A 21,455-nucleotide genomic window follows, 5' to 3' on the forward strand; every position below is an offset into this window, starting at 1 on the left:
AATAATTCTACAGATATCAGTATTTCAAGGTCAAATGACAGGAGACAGGTGAAGGCAATTTTCATAATGACTTAACTTTATCAAAACATGTCCAGGTCACACAGCATCTAATTCATATGGGTTAGGAGTCCCCCTGGCCTTTGATACACTGGGGAGCACTCATGTCTGATTACAAAGTGCCTTCTTCAGGTTTAATCAGAACCCAAAAGAACACGCAAACACACATGAGATTCTAAATGTTAATTATCATTAAGAGATAATAATTGACCCTTTTCAAGTAGTTGATTGAGAAATCCTTGCTCCAGGAGGGTGCCACTACATAATCAAGATATATGTGTATATACCAGTAAAAATTAAATGCTCTAAATATGAAATTATATTAATGTTTGCAGGATATGTTCTCTGTAGCTAGCTCATTACATTAGGTTAATCAAGTGAAATAGGATATAATAGAAAGATTAGTTACACAATGCCTTTCTGTAATACCTGGAGGTATAACTCTTTCCATTCTGTGTAGGAACCAAATTTGGTGTGACCCTTGTTTGAGAGATTTTCTGGGATTTTAATATTGATGGCCTCTCATCAGGATAGACTGTCAGATACTATAACATATTGTTTGTACAGCCATTTATATAGGAAATAGGTTAATCATGATCCATTTAGATGCCTCTTCTCAAGACTAAATTTACAGGGCCTTTAAAAAGTATTCATGCCCTTTTTTCCAATTTTCCACATTTCTTCACATTACACCCACAAACTTAACTGTATTTTATTGGGATTTTATGTGATAGACCAACACATAGTGGCAAATATGTGTGAAGTGAAAAGAAAATGATACATGGTTTTCTAAATTTGTAATAAATAAAAATCTGGAAGGTGTTGCATGCATTTGTATTCAGTTTCCCTGATTTAACACTTTGTAGGATCACCTTTTAACTGCAATTACAGTGGCACATCTTTTTGGGCATGTCTCTACCAGCTTTGTAAATCTAGAGGCGTAAATCTGTGCCGATTCTTTGCCCAAAATAGCTCAAGTTCAGTCAGATTGAATGGAGAGTGTTTTCAAGTCTTGCCACAGATTCTCAATGGGAATCAGATCTGAACTAGTGTTGATCGAGCACCAAAGTGCTCGGGTGCTCTCGCTGAACACATTGGGATGCTCGGGTGATCTACCGCGCACAATGGAAGTCAATGGGAGAACCTAAGCATTACACCAGGCAGCCCCTGCTCTGAAGAGGAGAGGGTGTCTGGTTTACAGAAAAAGGTTAGAAATTGATGGAAACACCACCAAAATGGTTTGGTAACAGCATGGGGAGGACATTTAGATGCATCTTGGACTCCTATTGCCTATGACATACAAGCCAAAAGCTGGGTATGTACAAGCCAACAATCTTTCCATGAGACAGTCAGCATACCTTACAATGACAGCCGTGTGCACTATGAGAGTTTCAAAACCAGCTTTTTTTTTTCTCAGATAGGAATATTTACGATTTATCACTCATAAACGTTCCATCCCATCATCAACCAACTTCATTGCATACTTTCTTATCAAGTTAAATCACTCCTAAATGTTCCATCCCGCCTGAGGCACTCCAAACCAGCTCTCATCTGACCGAGAACCAATAAGCCTCAAAGTTGCTTCATATCTGTTGGATGGCTTGGGTGGACCTGCGCACCTAGATCATTATCATTAGGGTGACACAAAGTTTTCTGATTCTCCTAGCATAATATTAAATAACCTTTCTATACAGTTTTGTCATGTAAACTAATTTGCATAAACGTGGGCATATGAGAAAGACATGTCAAAAGACTATGAAACCAATAGATGGCGCTGTTCATGAGTCATGAACAGCACCATCTATTGGATTCATAGTCTTGCCATAAGACTATGAATCCAATAAATGGCCCTGTTCATGAGTAGTGTTGATCGCAAATATTCTAATCGCTAATTTTTATCGCAGATTTTCCATGCAAATGGTGTTTCAGATGAAAAACTAGCAGATGCAGCTAATTTATATATGCCCTAGATTATGCAAATGAGTTTACATGACAAAACTGTATAGAAAGGTTATTTAATATTATGTTAGGACAATCAGAAAACTTTTTGTCACCCTAATGATAATGATCTAGGTGTGCAGGTTCACCCAAGCCATCTAACAGTTATAAAGCAACTTTGAGGCTTACTGGCTCTCAGTCAGATGAGAGATGGTTTTGAATGTCTCATAGTGCACAAGGCTGCGATTGTAAGTGTAGCAGAGCGCTAGTGCGACATAGGCTTTCTCCCCTGGTATTCCAAGGGTTACATCAGGATCAGGTTATTAGTACAGGTAGCACAGCATCAGTAGTAAATAAAACCATCCACGAATATCCCATCACTCTTCCCAATAACTGGGCAACACACAGTATCAGGAGCAGGGTACTGTTTAATGCCACATACCCTACTTTTATGCCAATCTCCCATGCAAGGGAGACACCTACAGAAAATTATCCATTCCTCAATCACAGACTGGTTACAGCCCACACATCCCCTCCCCTCAGCCTGAGAAGTAATTCAATCAACAGTCCAGTTAAGACATACATTGTTGCCATTGTGTTTCTACCGCACAACCAGACTAATGCTCAGCAGGTTACTGATTACTTTTTGTCTTAAAAGTAATTAACCATAGGAAATTAAACATAACATTGCAAATCCAATCAACAGTCCAGTTGAAACATCCATTGTAGCCAAACGATATCCACTACACTAAACATCCATTGTAGCCAAACGCAATCCGCTACACTGCTCCCCCTTGCCCACAAGCCAGCATACACAGTCTGATCCATCACGGATCGGCTTGGGGATGTCCGGGGTTGCTCACGGATCATTTTTCAAAGTCAGTTTGTCTAGACAACCCGTCAGCGTTTCCGTTTTGTTTTCCCGGGCGGTACTCGATGTTAAAGTCAAATGCCTGCAGCGCCAAACTCCAGCGCAGCAGCCGGGCATTGTCCCCAGCTACCCGGTTTAGCCAGACCAGCGGGTTGTGATCTGTGAGCAAAGAAAAGGGCTATCCATACAAGTAGGGTTGTAACTTTTTCAGGGCCCACACCGCAGCCAGGCACTCCTTCTCAAAGGCGGAGTAGCTTACTTCTCTGGGTAACAGCTCCATTCGTCCCTAGAAAAACTAAAACCTGTGTCTTGGTCCTGGGGGTTGCCCACTGGGCTACAGCCTCTACTTTAGCAGGCTCAGGCTTCTGCTTCCCACAGCCTACTCGATGCCCGAGGTACTGGACCTCGACCATTCCTATGTTGCATTTGCCAGGCTTCAGCGTTAAGCCTTCTTCCCTAATCCTGTCGAATCACTCCTATATGGGCCAGGTGCTCCTGCCAGGTATTGCTAAAGATGACGATGTCATTTAAGTAGGCGCAGGTATAGCCCTGGAACCCATCTAGGAGCCGGTCCACCATGCTTTGGAAGGTAGCCGGAGTGTTTTTTATTCCAAACGGCATTACCTTAAATTGGTATAAACCGAATGGGATGACAAAGGCAGACTTAGGGATGGCGTCTGGGGCTGCCAATACCCTTTAGGGTCTGCCAATACCCCTTACAGAGATCAATGGTAGTGAGGTATTGGCCCCTTGCCATCCAGTCTAGCAGTTTGTCTATCCTTGGCATAGGGTAGGCGTCGGACACTGTCTTTTTGTTTAACCTCCGGTAGTCCACGCAGAAGCGGGTCGTACCATCCCGCTTGGGTACGAGGACTACTGGGGAGGCCCAGGGGCTGTCCAATGGCTCAATCACCCCTATTTGGAGCATCTCGTTGATCTGCTTACGCATGTTTTCCCATACCGCCTCAGGGATGCGGTAGGGGGTCTTCCACAGTGGGGGTTGATCTGGTGTCTCTACTCAGTGAGTGGCCATAGGAGTGGATCCAGGTGCATTAGAGAAGGTGTGTTTCTTCTCTCTTAACAGTTGTTGTACCTCAATACACTCCTGTGGGCTCAACCGATCTCCTAGTTTGACCTCTTCTATGTCACTAGACAAACTTCTGTCCCCCAGGAGGTCTGGAAGGGGAAGGCTGTCAAACTTCTCAGATGTGGGTGCGCATATAGCAGTCACCTCCTCGGAGCACTCCTGGAAAGGCTTAATCATGTTCACATGGAGCATGCGTTTCCCCTCTGACCATGCACATGGACCGATTATATAGGTCGTGTCACATCTCTGTTCCAACACTTTATAAGGGCCTTGCCAGGCAGCCTGTAGCCTATCATGTCAGACCGGTTTAAAGACTAAAACTTTATGCCTGACCTGAAAGCTATGGTGCCTGGCTCCCCGATCATACTATGGGACTGTGCGGTATGCCTCCGCTGCTCTCCCTGACAGACGACCTGCTAGGATGGGGACCCAATCTTCCATATTTATTTTATGTAGGACACAAAGTCCTGGAGGAATTCATCTATATCTTCTTCTGCCTCTACATATGTTTTAAAAGCCTAGTAAGGTATGTTAGGCTTACCCTCCTGTATCATTGTCACTGTTTGGCCTCTTTCTGGGGTTTGCAGGTTCCTCTGTCTTATTACAAACTCCTGAACTTCTGTCATGGTTCAGGAGATTATATCCGTTGGTAGGTTTTTCGCCATAAAACGACAGCCTGAATTGTAGCTCCCTTTGGAACTCAGACTGTTCCTCTTTCTTAGCTAAACCGAACCGCCCTCCATTCGGTATTCCGTCCTCACTTCTGTAACAAGAACAGCCTTTTTCTTGTTGCTGGCCGGAATACCCCTTACTGCCAGGAGATCCTTTAACGTGGACCACTTAAGTGAACAATAGTCGATCTCCATCCGCAATCCATTGGTGCTACTGCCTTCCCTGTTACTTGTTCCTTTGTGAGTTCTGGATCCCGTTGCTGCCAACCAAATGTAGCGGAGCGCTAGTGCGACATAGGCTTTCTCTACTGGCATTCCAAAGGTTACTTCAGGATCAGGTTATTAACACAGGAAGCACAGCATCAGTAGTAAATAGAAACCATCCACAAATATCCCATCACTCTTCCCAATAACTGGACGACACACAGTATCAGGAGCAGGGTACTGTTTAATGCCACATACCCTACTTTTATGCCACTCTCCCATGCAAGGGGGACACCTACAGAAAATTATCCATTCTTCAATCACAGACTGGAGCAGGGTACTGTTTAATGCCACATACCCTACTTTTATGCCACTCTCCCATGCAAGGGGGACACCTACAGAAAATTATTCATTCTTAAATCACAGTCCAGTTGAGACATACATTGTTGCCATTGTTAACATTGCAAATCCAATCAACAGTCCAGTTTAAACATCCATTGTGGCCAAATGCAATTTGCTACACTAAGCATCTATTGTAGCCAGACGCAATCCACTACAGTAAAATATGCTGACTGTGTCAGTCTCATGGATAGATTGTTGACTTGCACATACCTGGATTTTGGCATATAGCCTTTATGTGGATGTCTATTGTATGGTAGGTAATGATAATCCAAGATGCATCTAGACATCCTTCCCATGCTGTTTTCAAACCATTTCGGTCGTGTTTCCATCAATTTCTAAACTTTTTCTGTGAACCAGACACCCTCTCCTCTTCAGAGCAGGGGGTGCCTGGTTTAATGCTCGGGTCTCCCATTCATTGTTATTGTGCTCGAGCATACACAGTATTCAGCCGAACACTACGATGTGCCGAGCATGCTTTCTCAACACTAGTCTGAGCATTGACTGGGCCATTCTCATACATAAATATGGTTTGATCTTAACTATTCCATTGTAGCTCTTGCTGTATGTTTAGGGTCGTTGTCCTGCTGGAAGGTGAATGTCCGCCCCATTCTCAAGTGATCTGATATTTGAGATCCATCACATGAATAATGTGAGAATGGCAGCATTTTTCGTTTTTCCCATTTAAATCAATCAAATAAATCTGATTGGTTGTTTTTGGCCCTGCCCACTTTTTAGAATTTTAATCCCAGTCCTCCAGTGACCAACTGTGCCAAGTTTGAGGACCCTGCCATTAACAGTCTAAGAGCAGCGGCAGTTTTAAATTTTCCCATTTAAACAAATGGCTGAAATTTAATTGGCCGGTGTAGACTCTGCCTACTTTTTATACATTTTAATCCCAGTCACCCAGTGACCCACGGTGCCAAGTTTGGGTACTCTGGCTTCCTGTTTGCATCACTTCCTGTCAGCTGACCAGTGTGACATCATCCCAGGTCCTGGAAGGTGAGAGCTGCAGGAGAGGCTTGGAGACAGGGCCTGGAGGCCAACGGTGTTTGCCGGGGGGAGCGCTGCCCTTTCCCCAGGGGGTAGCGCTTTCTCCTGGTATGGATACCAGGTCTACTGCCGTGCGGCGTGCTACATCAGGCGGCCATGATGGAGGAACAGCGGTGGAAAGTATCGCAAGAGGCCCAGTAGTGGGCGCAGGGAAAAAGGCGACTGCCGCTGAGCAAGCGGCTCAGAGAGTTGTGGTTAGCCCTAAAGTGGCGACAGAGAAATCGGTGGGGAAGGCGCCAGTAAAGGTATCTAAAAATGTGGTGCCTGGGGCTGAGGTGTCCAGGGCTGGGGCTGAGGTGCGTGAGTCTGGAGACTGTAAGACTGTATCTTGCCTCTCCCTGGTGTGTCCGGCATATCTCCCCCAGGGGAAGTTGGTGTATCTTGCCCTGATGTGCCCCAGTCCAGAAGTAAGGGGGCCAAGGTGATGTGCAACTGGGGGATGCAAGGCCCCACGGAGGAGGAGGAAGAAAAGGAGAAACAGGGAAAAAAGGCAAAACGTACTTTTTCAAATATCGTTCAGCAGGGAACAAGGGACTCTTTGCCCACAGGATCTGGCAAGGGTAATTTGCAACAGTGCCTCTTGGGGGCCTTGAAAGAGGGTGCGGAGACCTCCATACAAGTAGAGGGTGAATCGGTTGACCTATCTTTCTGGACGGAGAGACACGGGCTGAGAGCCTTCCGAGAGCAAAAGGGGGGTGAGACCGTCTGGACTCACCCCACACCCGGGGGGACCCCAGGAATGTGGCACATCTGTTTTGGAAAGGTAAGGAAGCAGAACCTTCCAGGAAGACTGTTGTGGAGCTTTTCCTGCAGATGGGTTTTGAGGCGAAAGACATCTATGCCCTCATCCATCCCTACGGGAACAAGTTCTTTGACGTTAGCTTTGTCCGAACAGAGGGGCTTGAGCTCTTCTGGTCCAGATATGAGCTGATAAAGAGCACCCCGGAGTGGCAGGTTTTTACCGTCCAAGCTATCACCCGCCAGAACAAGTTAAAGAAAGTGACTGTGTTAACTTTTAATGAGTCTCTTTCTAGTGTAGACATAGCGACCTGGCTGAGTCGCTACAGTGAAGTGGGCTACCCAGCCAAGGTCCTGGATGAGCACAGTATTTGGTCGGGGGCCTGGACCTTTAACGTGATGTTGAGGGCCCAGGGAAATTCTGTTACCCATATTCCCTCCTCGGCCTTCATAGGGAGGGATCGGATAATGTTTTTTTACCAGGGGTAGCCAAAGGTCTGCCACAGGTGCGGCGACCCCACACACTTCAGTGCACAGTGTAAGACCTAAAGGTGCGTGAGGTGTGGGGGGAGTGACCATCTTGCCGCAACCTGTCGGAAGATCAGGTGTAACCTGTGTGGAGACCTGGGTCACCCGTTTAGTTGCTGTCCGCTTGCCTTTGCCAACCAGGCTCAGGGACAGGCTCAGAACCAGGCAGATACTAGCCGCAAGGCTGGGCCTGCAGTTGGTGAAGAGTCTGCTGCCAGGACTGGGCAGGCTGGTGAGGGGACAAGTGCCGGGGATCTCAGCACTGGAGGAAGCAAAAAGGAGGACAGTGAATGGTTGATGAGGGGCAAGCAGGGTAAGAAAAGAAACAGCAAGGGAGAGGGCAGGAAGGCCTCTCTTGAGTGAGATCCATCCATCCCACTCTCCCTTGACCAGATACCAAGGAAGGTTCCGGCTGGTGCCCCTCTTGTGGAGGTCTCTAACCGGTATGGCGTCCTAAGCGATACCTCAGAGACTGGCTTGGCTGAGGGGGAAGCGAGGGATGCAGTGCTGGAGGGTGAGAAGGCCTCCTCGCGGGTTGCCAGGCCCTGCCCTTCAGAGGGGAAACCTTCTGGAGGGGGGTTCAAGTCAGATCCTGTGGGCAAAGAGAAATGTGATATGGATATCTCCAAATGCCTGAAAAGGGAGAAAGAAAGTGAGGAGTCAGATGGTTGTGATGGTGAGGGTGGTGGTGGGGTTAAGAAGAAAGCTATCTAGTTCAATCACTTATGATGGCGGAACTCACCCTGTTGATGCTAGCAAGCATTAACGTTGCTAGCATTAAGTCAGACGTGTACTTGGGCACTGTCTGTGTACTGCCTGGCTCTCTCTGGGCAACGGTCTACAGCCTGTTTTTCCAGATGTTATGGGGAAACAGGCTGAACCTAGTTAAGAGAGATGTCACTTACCGACCAAGGAGACTAGGTGGATTGGATTTGGTCAACCCAGTGGTATTCCTAACGAATACCTTCTTAAAAGCTAACATTGCAATCCTCTAGATGGAGAGGGCTCCTTGGTGGGAGAATTCCTGTAGGGAATGGTTTCGGTCCTTCTTCCAGGAATGGGAGACAGGAGGGCGTGTGAAAGACCTACGCTCCTCAAGGCAGAGATATCTCCCGGCTTATGTTGCCCCGGTCCTGAGAATTATAAAGCGATGGGGACTCGGGAGGGGAGAGATAGAGACCAAGTCGAGGTTCGACCTTGATTTTAAGGTCCTGTCTACCTTCTTCCAGCCTCCGTTGGCCTTGAGGGATTTCCCAAATCGGGATCTAGAGTGCAGGTTAACTTTTTTTTATTCGTTGAGGATCCCCTTCAAAGTTTGGTATGTGGCTTGGCGCTGCTTCCATGGTAAGCTATATGTAAGGGATATTGTGAAGTGTAAAAACTCTGAGGAAAGGGGTTGTCCCCGGGAGGAGTGCGGTGCTGTGCTGGAAAGTATGGGCCATTTATTGCTTCACTGTCCTTTTAATATAGAGGTCTACAAAAGGGTGGGGACTTCCATCGGCTGGCCTAGGCTGGCTGCCCTATCCTATGCAGAGTGGGCCTATGGTGCGTTCAAAGATCTGGGTAGACGGGACCGTTGCACTTTATTCCTAGTTAGCGCAGTTGTCAGGTATAGAGTTGAGCGAACACCTGGATGTTCGGGTTCGAGAAGTTCGGCCGAACTTCCCGGAAATGTTCGGGTTCGGGATCCGAACCCGACCCGAACTTCGTCCCGAACCCGAACCCCATTGAAGTCAATGGGGACCCGAACTTTTCGGCACTAAAAAGGCTGTAAAACAGCCCAGGAAAGAGCTAGAGGGCTGCAAAAAGGTAGCAACATGTAGGTAAATCCCCTGCAAACAAATGTGGATAGGGAAATGAATTAAAATTAAAATAAAATAAATAAAAATTAACCAATATCAATTTGAGAGAGGTCCCATAGCAGAGAATCTGGCTTCACGTCACCCACCACTGTAACAGTCCATTGTCAGATATTTAGTCCCAGGCACCCAGACAGAGGAGAGCGGTCCCTTAACAGAGAATCTGGCTTCATGTCAGCAGAGAATCAGTCTGCATGTCATAGCAGAGAATCAGGCTTCACGTCAGCCACCACTGTAACAGTCCATTGGCATATATTTAGGCCCAGGCACCCAGGCAGAGGAGAGAGGTCCCTTAACAGAGAATCTGGCTTCATATCAGCAGAGAATCAGTCTGCATGTCATAGCAGAGAATCAGGCTTCACGTCAGCCACCACTGTAACAGTCCATTGTCATATATTTAGGCCCAGGCATCCAGGCAGAGGAGAGAGCTCCCGTAACAGAGAATCTGGCTTCATGTCAGCAGAGAATCAGTCTGCATGTCATAGCAGAGAATCAGGCTTCACGTCAGCCACCACTGTAACAGTCCATTGTCATATATTTAGGCCCAGGCACCCAGGCAGAGGAGAGAGGTCCCATAACAGAGAATCTGGCTTCATGTCAGCAGAGAATCAGTCTGCATGTCATAGCAGAGAATCAGGCTTCACGTCAGCCACCACTGTAACAGTCAATTGTCATATATTTAGGCCCAGGCACCCAGGCAGAGGAGAGAGGTCCCTTAACAGAGAATCTGGCTTCATATCAGCAGAGAATCAGTCTGCATGTCATAGCAGAGAATCAGGCTTCACGTCAGCCACCACTGTAACAGTCCATTGTCATATATTTAGGCCCAAGCACCCAGGCAGAGGAGAGAGCTCCCGTAACAGAGAATATGGCTTCATGTCAGCAGAGAATCAGTCTGCATGTCATAGCAGAGAATCAGGCTATGACATGCCATTGTCATATATTTAGGCCCAGGCACCCAGGCAGAGGAGAGAGGTCCCATAACAGAGAATCTGGCTTCATGTCAGCAGAGAATCAGTCTGCATGTCATAGCAGAGAATCAGGCTTCACGTCAGCCACCACTGTAACAGTCAATTGTCATATATTTAGGCCCAGGCAGAGGAGAGAGGTCCCATAACAGAGAATCTGGCTTCATGTCAGCAGAGAATCAGTCTGCATGTCATAGCAGAGAATCAGGCTTCACGTCAGCCACCACTGTAACAGTCCATTGTCATATGTTTAGGCCCAGGCACCCAGGCAGAGGAAAGAGCTCCTGTAACAGAGAATCTGGCTTCATGTCAGCAGAGAATCAGTCTGCATGTCATAGCAGAGAATCAGGCTTCACGTCAGCTTCCCCAGCTACAGCAATAACCACAGATTTAGCTGACTATAAATTTGAGGCCTATTATTTAGGCGCTGGGTGACAGGTATACGTTTACAGACAGAATTAGACTGGGATATGCACAGTAGCATGTGTGTGAAGTTATTGAGAATGACCCTATCTGCACCTTGAATCTAATATACCCTTTTAGGGATAAATTTAAAGTAGGCCTGATACAGCAGAAACCACTAATTTAGAGAATTGCTAAATTGGGAATTGTATTTCAACCCAGAACAAAAACTGTGCTTTGACGGACACTAAATAACTTGCCCAGCTACAGCAATAACCACAGATTTAGCTGACTATAAATTTGAGGCCTATTATTTAGGCGCTGGGTGACAGGTATACGTTTACAGACAGAATTAGACTGGGATATGCACAGTAGCGTGTGTGTGAAGTTATTGAGAATGACCCTATGTGCACCTTGAATCTTATATACCCTTTTAGGGATAGATTTAAAGTAGGCCTGATACAGCAGAAACCACTAATTTAGAGAATTGCTAAATTGGGAATTGTATTTCAACCCAGAACAAAAACTGTGCTTTGACGGACACAAAATAACTTGCCCAGCTACAGCAATAACCACAGATTTAGCTGACTATAAATTTGAGGCCTATTATTTAGGCGCTGGGTGACAGGTATACGTTTACAGACAGAATTAGACTGGGATATGCACAGTAGCGTGTGTGTGAAGTTATTGAGAATGACCCTATGTGCACCTTGAATCTTATATACCCTTTTAGGGATAGATTTAAAGTAGGTCTGATACAGCAGAAACCAATAAATTAGGAAATTGCAAAATTGGGAATTGTATTTCAACCCAGAACAAAAACTGTGCTTTGACGGACACTAAATAACTTGACCAGCTACAGCAATAATGACAGATTTGGATGAATATAAATTTGAGGCCTATTATTTAGGCGCTGGGTGACAGGTATACGTTTACGGACAGAATTAGACTGGGATATGCACAATAGCGTGTGTGTGAAGTTATTGAGAATGACCCTATCTGCACCTTGAATCTAATATACCCTTTTAGGGATAAATTTAAAGTAGGCCTGATACAGCAGAAACCACTAATTTAGAGAATTGCTAAATTGGGAATTGTATTTCAACCCAGAACAAAAACTGTGCTTTGACGGACACTAAATAACTTGCCCAGCTACAGCAATAACCACAGATTTAGCTGACTATAAATTTGAGGCCTATTATTTAGGCACTGGGTGACAGGTATACGTTTACAGACAGAATTAGATTGGGATATGCACAGTAGCGTGTGTGTGAAGTTATTGAGAATGACAGAATTAGACTGGGATATGGCCAAAAAATAACCACACTATTGATGGTTAAAAGCACTTTGTGTGACAGCTTGACCCTGATGTAGGATATAGCCAAAAAATAACCACACTATTGATGGTTAAATGCACTTGGTGTGACAGCTTCACCCTGATGTAGGATATAGCCAAAAAACAACCACACTATTGAGGGTTAAATGCACTTGGTGATAGGCTCAGCTTGATCCTGATGTAGTATATGGCCATTAAATAACCACACTATTGATGGTTAAATGCACTTGGTGTGACAGCTTCACCCTGATGTAGGATATAGCCAAAAAACAACCACACTATTGAGGGTTAAATGCACTTGGTGATAGGCTCAGCTTGCCCCTGATGTAGTATATGGCCAAAAAATAACCACACTATTGATGGTTAAATGCACTTGGTGTGACAGCTTCACCCTGATGTAGGATATAGCCAAAAAATAACCACACTATTGAGGGTTAAATGTACTTGGTGGCAGCTTGTGCTGGCGCACCACAAGACACAAAATGGCCACCAATCACCCTAGAAAAAAGTGAATGAAAAACGCTCTGGGCAGCCTAAAAACAGTGAGCAATTCAATAGCAGCAGTTCAATCATCCACAGCTGCAGATCGATCTCTGAATGAAGTCTTTTGGAGGAGTTAATCACTGCCTAATCTCGCCCTAACGTCGCAGCTGCAACCTCTCCCTACACTGATCAAAGCAGAGTGACGTGCGGCGCTACGTGACTCCAGCTTAAATAGAGGCTGGGTCACATGCTGCACTGGCCAATCACAGCCATGCCAATAGTAGGCATGGCTGTGACGGCCTCTTGGGGCAAGTAGTATGACGCTTGTTGATTGGCTGCTTTGCAGCCTTTCAAAAAGCGCCAAGAAAGCGACGAACACCGAACCCGAACCCAGACTTTTACGAAAATGTTCGGGTCCGTTTCACGGACACCCAAAAATTTGGTACGAACCCGAACTATACAGTTCGGGTTCGCTCATCCCTAGTCAGGTATCACATTTGGTGCGCAAGGTGTCTAGTGTCGAAGGGTTCTAAAGTCCTCCCAGTGGAGACAATAAATAGGAGCATCATGGGTGACCTGTATAAAGTGTGCTCTCTTGAGAACAAAAGCTTGGGTGGCCCAAAAGTCTCTCATCTGTGGAGGGGCTTTTGTTTTAGGGTACACTAACCGAGTAACTTTCAGCCCAGGTGGTGGGCTGGCATGACACTATTAGAATTTTGTTTTGTTTTATGATGAAGCAGGATGGTTTGGTTTACAGGCACTGAACCATAGCTGAAAAGTTGGATTTTGTGTCATGTATTATATGATAAGTATATTGTATATGTATAAGTTGACTATATAGGAACTTAATATTTTAGGGTTAGTCAGGTTGGGGGGGGTTGGGGGGGTTATGTATATATATATTTATTTATATGTGTGTGTGTGTGTGTGTATAAAAAAAAAAAAACTGGGGACAACTATGGAACTGGACAAGCTCGGGGTTATCCTCTTGAACTTCTGTGGGAGACGGTTTGGTGTGTTATGTGGGGACGGGTGATGGGTTATAAGTTAGATTTAGGGTTAAGGATAGGTCCTGTATATATTGTATATATTGTTGTCTTTTAATTTATTTATTATTTTAGTTTTGTCTTAGTTATTTAAATATGTTAATATGTAAATAGTGTATGGATGTGCATGAATGGGTACTATGAATGTAGAAGGGGGGTGTGGGGTGGGAGACTGGCCGGGTTAAGTCCTTTATTTGCAATGGCCATTGTATTGTTTCGTTATGATTTAAAATAAAAAGTTCTGGCTTAAATACTGTGAGAATGACAGCAATTTAAATTTTTTTATTGAAGTCAATAGGGAAAATCTGACTGGTTGTTTGTGGCTCCGCCCACTTTTTTAAGTCCCTAAAATGTGACAAAAATTTTCAGGTTGACCCTATTACAAGCAACCTATTCAGGTATGTGCCGAACAAGTGTGCACAGTTTGGAACTGTGGGAGGAGTAGCGTATGGAAAATAGCAACATTTTCATTGGCCGTTGCTAGCTCCGTCCACTTTGGGGTATCCCCTTAAAATTTACCAATTCATTCAGGTTGACACCAACAATATGTGGTCCGAGTTTGGGGAGTGTAGCTTCAAAACTGTGCGAGTGGGGGCGATTTGAAAATTTTCGCTGTCAAAGTCAATGGCAAAAAAGGGGTCTTCGGTGGTCTGCTGCAGGGGCCCGGAGAGTGGGATTGCTTATTAAAGCGCAAGCAACTTACCTCACTATGGTCGAAGACGTGTGGAAAGTTTGGCGTTTGTAACCCCAAAACTAGGAGTAACATATAGAAAAAGGGGGGGGGGCGGAGAAGAAGAATAAAATGGAATAATAAGCTGAAACAATCGAATAACAGGATGTTGGCTTTTTTAAGCCAACATAATTATCATTCAAAAGAGTGTTTCTTCAGGGAGGAACAAAAATATTTAGTCCATAGGCCTAACTAACTGGGACAAAGTCCTCAAAAATAAAAATGCAGCCACAAAATGGTATATTTTTAAAAGCATCCTAAAATCTAATTGTGAGAGGTACATACCTTATGCGAATAAAATGCTAAGGAACAAGAAAAAAACCAATGTGGATAAATGGAATTGTAAAGAAAGCAATAAATGACAGAAAGAAAGCATTTAAATCACTAAAACAGGAGGGTAGCGAGGAAGCACTGAAAAACTATAAGGAAAAAAAATAGAATATGTAAAAAACAAATAAAAGTAGCCAAACTAGAGACCAAGAGATTATTTGCCAAAGAGAGCAAAGCTAACCCTAAAATGTTTTTTAATTATATAAATGGTAAAAAGTATAAATCTGAAGGTGTCGGCACTCTACAGAGTAATGAGGGGAGAGTTGCAGAGAGCGATGAGGAGAAAGCAAAGCTATTAAATATTTTTTTCTCCACTGTATTCACTGAAGAAAACAAACTGTCAGATGAAATGCAGAATGTAAAAGTTAATTCCCCATTAAAAGTGCCCTCTCTGACTCAGGAAGAAGTACAGCTGTGTCTTAAAAAGATTAAAATAGACAAATCACCAGGATTAGATGGCATACACCCCTGTATCCTAAGAGAATTAAGTAATGTCATAGCCAGACCCTTATTTCTGATATTTAAGGACTTTATACTGATAGAGAGTGTTCCACAGGATTGGCACATAGTAAAATGTAGTGCCAATATTTAAAAGGGTCCAACAGAGCCCGGAAACTATAGGCCAGTAAGTTTAACATCTGTAGTGGGTAAACTGTTTGAAGGTTTGCTAGGCGATGCTATCTTGGAGTACCTCAAGAGAAAAATAAGCAAATAACGCAATATCAGCATGGCTTAATGAGGGATCTGTAGTGTCAAAATAATTTAATCAGTTTCTATGAGGAGGTAAGTTCTAGACTTGACAGCGGCAAATTAATGGATGACGTATATATGGACTTCTCCAAAGTATTTGACACTGTACCACATAAAAGGTTAGTATATAAAATGAGAATGCTTGGACTGGGAGAATTTTTTTTTATGTAGGTAAGTAACTGGCTCAGTGATAGAAAACAGAGTGGTTATTAATGGTACACAATCAGATTGGGTCACTGTCACTAGTGGAGTACCTCAGGGGTCAGTATTGGGCCCTATTCTCTTCAATATATTTATTAATGATCTTGTAGAAGGCTTGCACAGTAAAATATACATTTTTGCAGATGACACTTAAATGTGTAGAGTAATTGACACGGGATAGGACAGTATACTGCTACAGATGGATCTGGATAGATTGGAGGCTTGGGCAGATAAATGGCAGATGAGATTTAACACTGACAAATGTAAGGTTATGCATATGGGAAGGAATAATGCAAGTCACCCGTACATACTAAATGGTAAAAACACTGGATAACACTGACATGGAAAAGGACTTAGGAATTTTAGTGAACAGCAAACTAAGCTGCAAAAACCTGTATCAGGCAGCTTCTGCCAAGGCCAACAAGATAATGGGTTGCATCAAAAGGGGCATAGATGCCCGTGATCAGAACATATGGTACTCCTACCACTTTACAAATCACTAGTCAGACCACACATGCAGTACTGTGTGCAGTTCTGGGCTCCTGTGAACAAGGCAGACATAGCAGGGCCGGAGAGGTTTCAGAGGAGGGCAACTAAAGTAATAACTGGAATAGGTGGACTACAATACCCAAAAAGATGATTTACATTAGGGTTATTCTCTCTAGAAAAAAGACGACTGAGGGGAGATCTAATTACTATGTATAAATATATCAAGGGTCAGTACAGAGATCTCTCCCATCATCTATTTTTCCCGAAGGATTGTGACTGTGACAAGGGGACATCCTCTGCGTCTGGAGGAAAGAATGTTTGTACACAAACATAGAAGAGGATTCTTTACGGTAAGAGCAGTGAGACTATGGAACTCTCTGCCTAAAGAGGCGGTGATGGCGAGTACAATAAAGGAATTCAAGAGGGGCCTGGATGTATTTCTGGAGTGTAATAATATTACAGGCTATAGCTACTAGAGAGGGGTCGTTGATCCAGTGAGTTATTCTGATTGCCTGATTGGAGACGGGAAGGAATTTTTTTCCCCTTAAGTGGGAAAAATTGGCTTCAACCTCACAGTTTTTTTTTTTTGCCTTCCTCTGGATCAACTTGCAGGATAACAGGCCGAACTGGATGGACAAATGTCTTTTTTTGGCCTTATATACTATGTTACTATAAATAGGTGTGAGTTGTCTATTGATAACTCCGCCTATTTATCCTTTTATATACAAACTACCTTCCTTGTTGCTCTACCTCTTTAACTATGTGCGCTATATTACGGCGGCGACTTCAAATGACCATAAACTGTGTTTTGAACAATAGAGGAATTTATTAACAATCACAAGTCTACAGTCTATTATATTTGCTATAGCTATATATACAGTTGCAAGAAAAAGTATGTGAACCCTTTGGAATAATATGGATTTCTGCACAAATTGGTCATAAAATGTGATCTGATCTTCATCTAAATCACAACAATAGACAATCACAGTCTCCTTAAACTAATAACACACAAATAATTAAATGTTATCATGTTTTTATTAAACACACCATGTAAACATTCACAGTGCAGGTGTAAAAAGTATGTGAACCCTCAGATTTAATAACTGGTTGAACCTCTTTTGGCAGCAATAACTTCAACCAAACGTTTCCTGTAGTTGCAGATCAGACGTGCACAACGGTAGGGGGTAATTCTTGACCATTCCTCTTTACAGAACTGTTTCAGCTCAGCAATATTCTTGGGATGTCTGGTTTGAATCACTTACTTGAGGTCATGCCGCAGCATCTCAATCGGGTTGAGGTCAGGACTCTGACTGGGCCACTCCAGAAGGCATATTTTCTTCTGTTTTAAGCCATTCTGTTGTTGATTTACTTCTATGCTTAGGGTCATTGTCCTGTTGCAACACCAATCTTCTGTTGAGCTTCAGCTGGTGAACAGATGGCCTTAAGCTCTCCTGCAAAATGTCTTGATAAACTTGGGAATTCATTTTTCCTTCGATTATAGGAATCCGTCCCGGCCCTGACGCAGCAAACCAGCTCCAAACCATGATGCCCCCACCACCATACTTCACAGTTGGGATGTGGTTTTGATGTTGGTGTGCTGTGTCTCTTTTTCTCCACACATAGTGTTGTGTGATTCTTCTAAACAACACAACTTTGGTTTCATATGTCCACATAATATTTTCCCAGTACTGCTGTGGAACATCCAGGTGCTCTTGTGTAAACTGTAAACAGTCAGTAATGTTTTTTTTGAACAGCAGTGGCTTCCTCTGTGGTATCCTCCCATGAAATCCATTCTTGTTTAGTGTTTTACGTATGGGATGTTAGCATATGCCAGAGACTTTTGTAAGTCTTTAGCTGACACTCTAATATTCTTCTTCACCTCATTGAGTAGTCTGCGCTGTGCTCTTGCAGTCATCTTTACAGGATGGCCACTCCTAGGGAGAGTAGCAGCAGTGCTGTACTTTCTCCATTTATAGACAATTTGCCTTACTGTAGACTGATGAACACCAAGGCTTTTGGATATACTTTTATAACCCTTTCCAGCTTTATGCAAGTCAACAATTCTTAATCATTGGTCTTCTGAGAGCTCTTTTGTGCGATGCATCATTCACATCAGGCAATGCTTCTTGTGAAAAGCAAACCCAAAACTGATGTGTGTTTTTTACAGGGCAGGGCATCTGTAACCAACACCTCCAATCTCATCTCATTGATTGGACTCCAGTTGGCTGACACCTCACTCCAATTAGCTCTTGGAGATGTCATAAGTCTAGGGGGTCACATACTTTTTTCAGCTGCACTGTGAATGTTTACATGGTGTGTTCAATAAAAACATGGTAACATTTAATTCTTTGTGTGTTATTAGTTTAAGCAGACTGTGATTGTCTATTGTTGTGATTTAGATGAAGATCAGATCACATTTTATGACCAATTTGTGCAGAAATAAATATAATTCCAAAGGGTTCACATACTTTTTATTGCAACTGTATTTATATCAATAGTTATAAATAGGGTTGAGCGAACCCGAACTTTAGGATTTTTGGACCCCGGACCCGAACCCGAACCCAAACTTTTCAGTAAAAATTGGGGTTTGGCTTTGGTGTTTGGCGAGTAAATGGCGCTTTTTGAAAGGCTGTAGATCAGCCAATCAACAAGCATTTAACTCGTGTGCCCTTAGAAGCCATCACAGCCTTGCCTACTAATGGCATGGCTGTGGTTGGCCAGTGCAGCATGTGACCCAGCCTCTATATAAGCTGGAGTTATGTAGTGCTGCAAGTCACTCTGCTCTGATTAGTGTAGGGATGGGATGCTGCTGCTGTGAGGGAGAGAATAGAAAAGAATCTTTAATCAGAAGTGCTTGTTAACTCATCTACATAGATTTAGTTTTGTGGGTGCAGTGCACAATCTTTTTACCCTGCCCTGAGCACAGTGACACAGAAAAATAAGTTTTATTTGTCTGTTAGGTGGGCGTTGGCGGCCATTTTATGCAAGTTCAGTGCACCAGCACAGCATATGTGCATTTGTGACAGTCAAATACAAGCTTGAAATACTGCAATAATATTCTGGGTTTAAAAAAATCACCCATTTTTTGCAAGACCTTACATCTGTGGCCTTTGCTGCATTTGTCACAGTGAAATACAAGATTTAAATACTGCAATTATATTCTGGGTTAAAATAACAAAAACACTAGTTTTGGCAATACCCTACATCTGTTGCCTTTGTAGCATTTGTCAGAGTGAAATACAAGCTTAAAATACTGCAATAATTTTCTGGGTTAAAAAAACACCCATTTTTGGCAATATCCTACATCAGGGGCCTTTGCAGCATTTGTTAGTGTGAAATACAAGCTTGAAATACTGCAATAATATTCTTGCTTTAACAAAACACCCATTTTTGGCAATACCCTACATCTGGGGCCTTTTCAGCATTTGTCAGTGTGAAATACAAGCTTGAAATACTGCAATAATATTCTGGGTTTAAAAAAACACCCATTCTTGGCAATACCCTACATCAGGGGCCTTTTCAGCATTTGTCACTGTGAAATACAAGCTTAAAATACTGCAATAATATTCTGGGTTTTAATAAACACCAATTTTTGGCAATGCCCTACATCAGGGGCCTTTTCAGCATTTGTCAGTGTAAAATACAAGCTTGAAATACTGCGATAATATTCTGGGTTTAAAAAAACTGCCATTTTTGGCAATACCCTACATCAGGGGCCTTTTCAGCATCTGTCAGTGGGAAATACAAGCGTTAGATACTGCTGTTATATTCTGTTATAAAAAAAAAAAACATTTTGGGCAAAATACTAAATCTGGGGCATTTGCAGCATTTGTCAGTGTGAAATACAAGCTTGAAATACTGCAATAATATTCTGGGTTTAAAAAAACACCCATTTTTGGCAAGACCCTACCTCAAGGGCCTTTTCAGCATTTGTAAGTGTGAAATAAAAGCTTGATATGCTGCTATAATATTCTGGGTTAAAAAAGCACAGATTTTTGGCAATACCCTACATCAGGGGCCTTTTCAGCATTTGTCAGTGTGAAATACAAGCGTTAGATACTGCTGTTATATTCTGTTATAAAAAAAAATTGTCAGTGTGAAATGCAAGCTTGAAATACTGCAATAATATTCTGGGTTGAAATAAATAATTTTTTTGGCAATACCCTACATCTGGGGCCTTTGCTGCATTTGTCAGTGTAAAATACAAGCTTGAAATACTGCAATAATATTCTGGGCTAAAAAAAAACACCCATTTTTGGCAAGACCCTACAGCAAGGGCCTTTTCAGCATCTGCAAGTGTGAAATACAAGCTTGAAATACTGCAATAATATTCTGGGTTTTAAAAAACACCCATTTTTGGCAATATCCTACATCATTGGCCTTTGCAGCATTTGTTAGTGTCAAATACAAGCTTGAAATACTGCAATAATATTCTTGGTTTAACAAAACACCCATTCTTGGCAATACCCTACATCTGGGCCTTTTCAGCATTTGTCAGTGTGAAAAACAAGCTTGAAATACTGCAATAATATTCTGGGTTAAAAAAAAACACCCATTTTTGGCAAGACCCTACATCAAGGGCCTTTTCAGCATTTGTCAGTGTGAAATACAAGCTTGAAATACTGCAATAATATTCTAGGTTAAAAAAAGTAAAATTTTTGGCAATACCCTACATCTGGGGCCTTTGCTACATTTGTCAGTGTAAAATACAAGCTTGAAATACTGCAATAATATTCTGGGCTAAAAAAAACACCCATTTTTGGCGAGACCCTACATCAAGGGCCTTTTCAGCATTTGCAAGTGTTAAATACAAGCTTGAAATACTGCAATAATATTCTGGGTTTAAAAAAACTGCCATTTTTGGCAATACCCTGCATCAGGGGCCTTTTCAGCATCTGTCAGTGGGAAATACAAGCGTTAGATACTGCTGTTATATTCTGTTATTAAAAAAACACCCATTTTGGGCAAAATACTAAATCTGGGGCATTTGCAGCATTTGTCAGTGTGAAATACAAGCTTGAAATACTGCAATAATATTCTTGGTTTAACAAAACACCCATTTTTGGCAAGACCCTACATCAAGGGCCTTTTCAGCATTTGTCAGTGTGAAATACAAGCTTGAAATACTGCAATAAAATTCTGGGTTAAAAAAAACACCCATTCTTGGCAATACCCTACATCAGGGGCCTTTTCAGCATTTGTCACTGTGAAATACAAGCTTAAAATACTGCAATAATATTCTGGGTTTAAAAAAACAGCCATTTTTGGCAATACTCTACATCAGGGGCCTTTTCAGCATTTGTCAGTGTGAAATA

This window comes from Bufo gargarizans, chromosome 2, assembly GCF_014858855.1.
Source record: "Bufo gargarizans isolate SCDJY-AF-19 chromosome 2, ASM1485885v1, whole genome shotgun sequence".
NCBI lineage: Eukaryota > Metazoa > Chordata > Amphibia > Anura > Bufonidae > Bufo > Bufo gargarizans.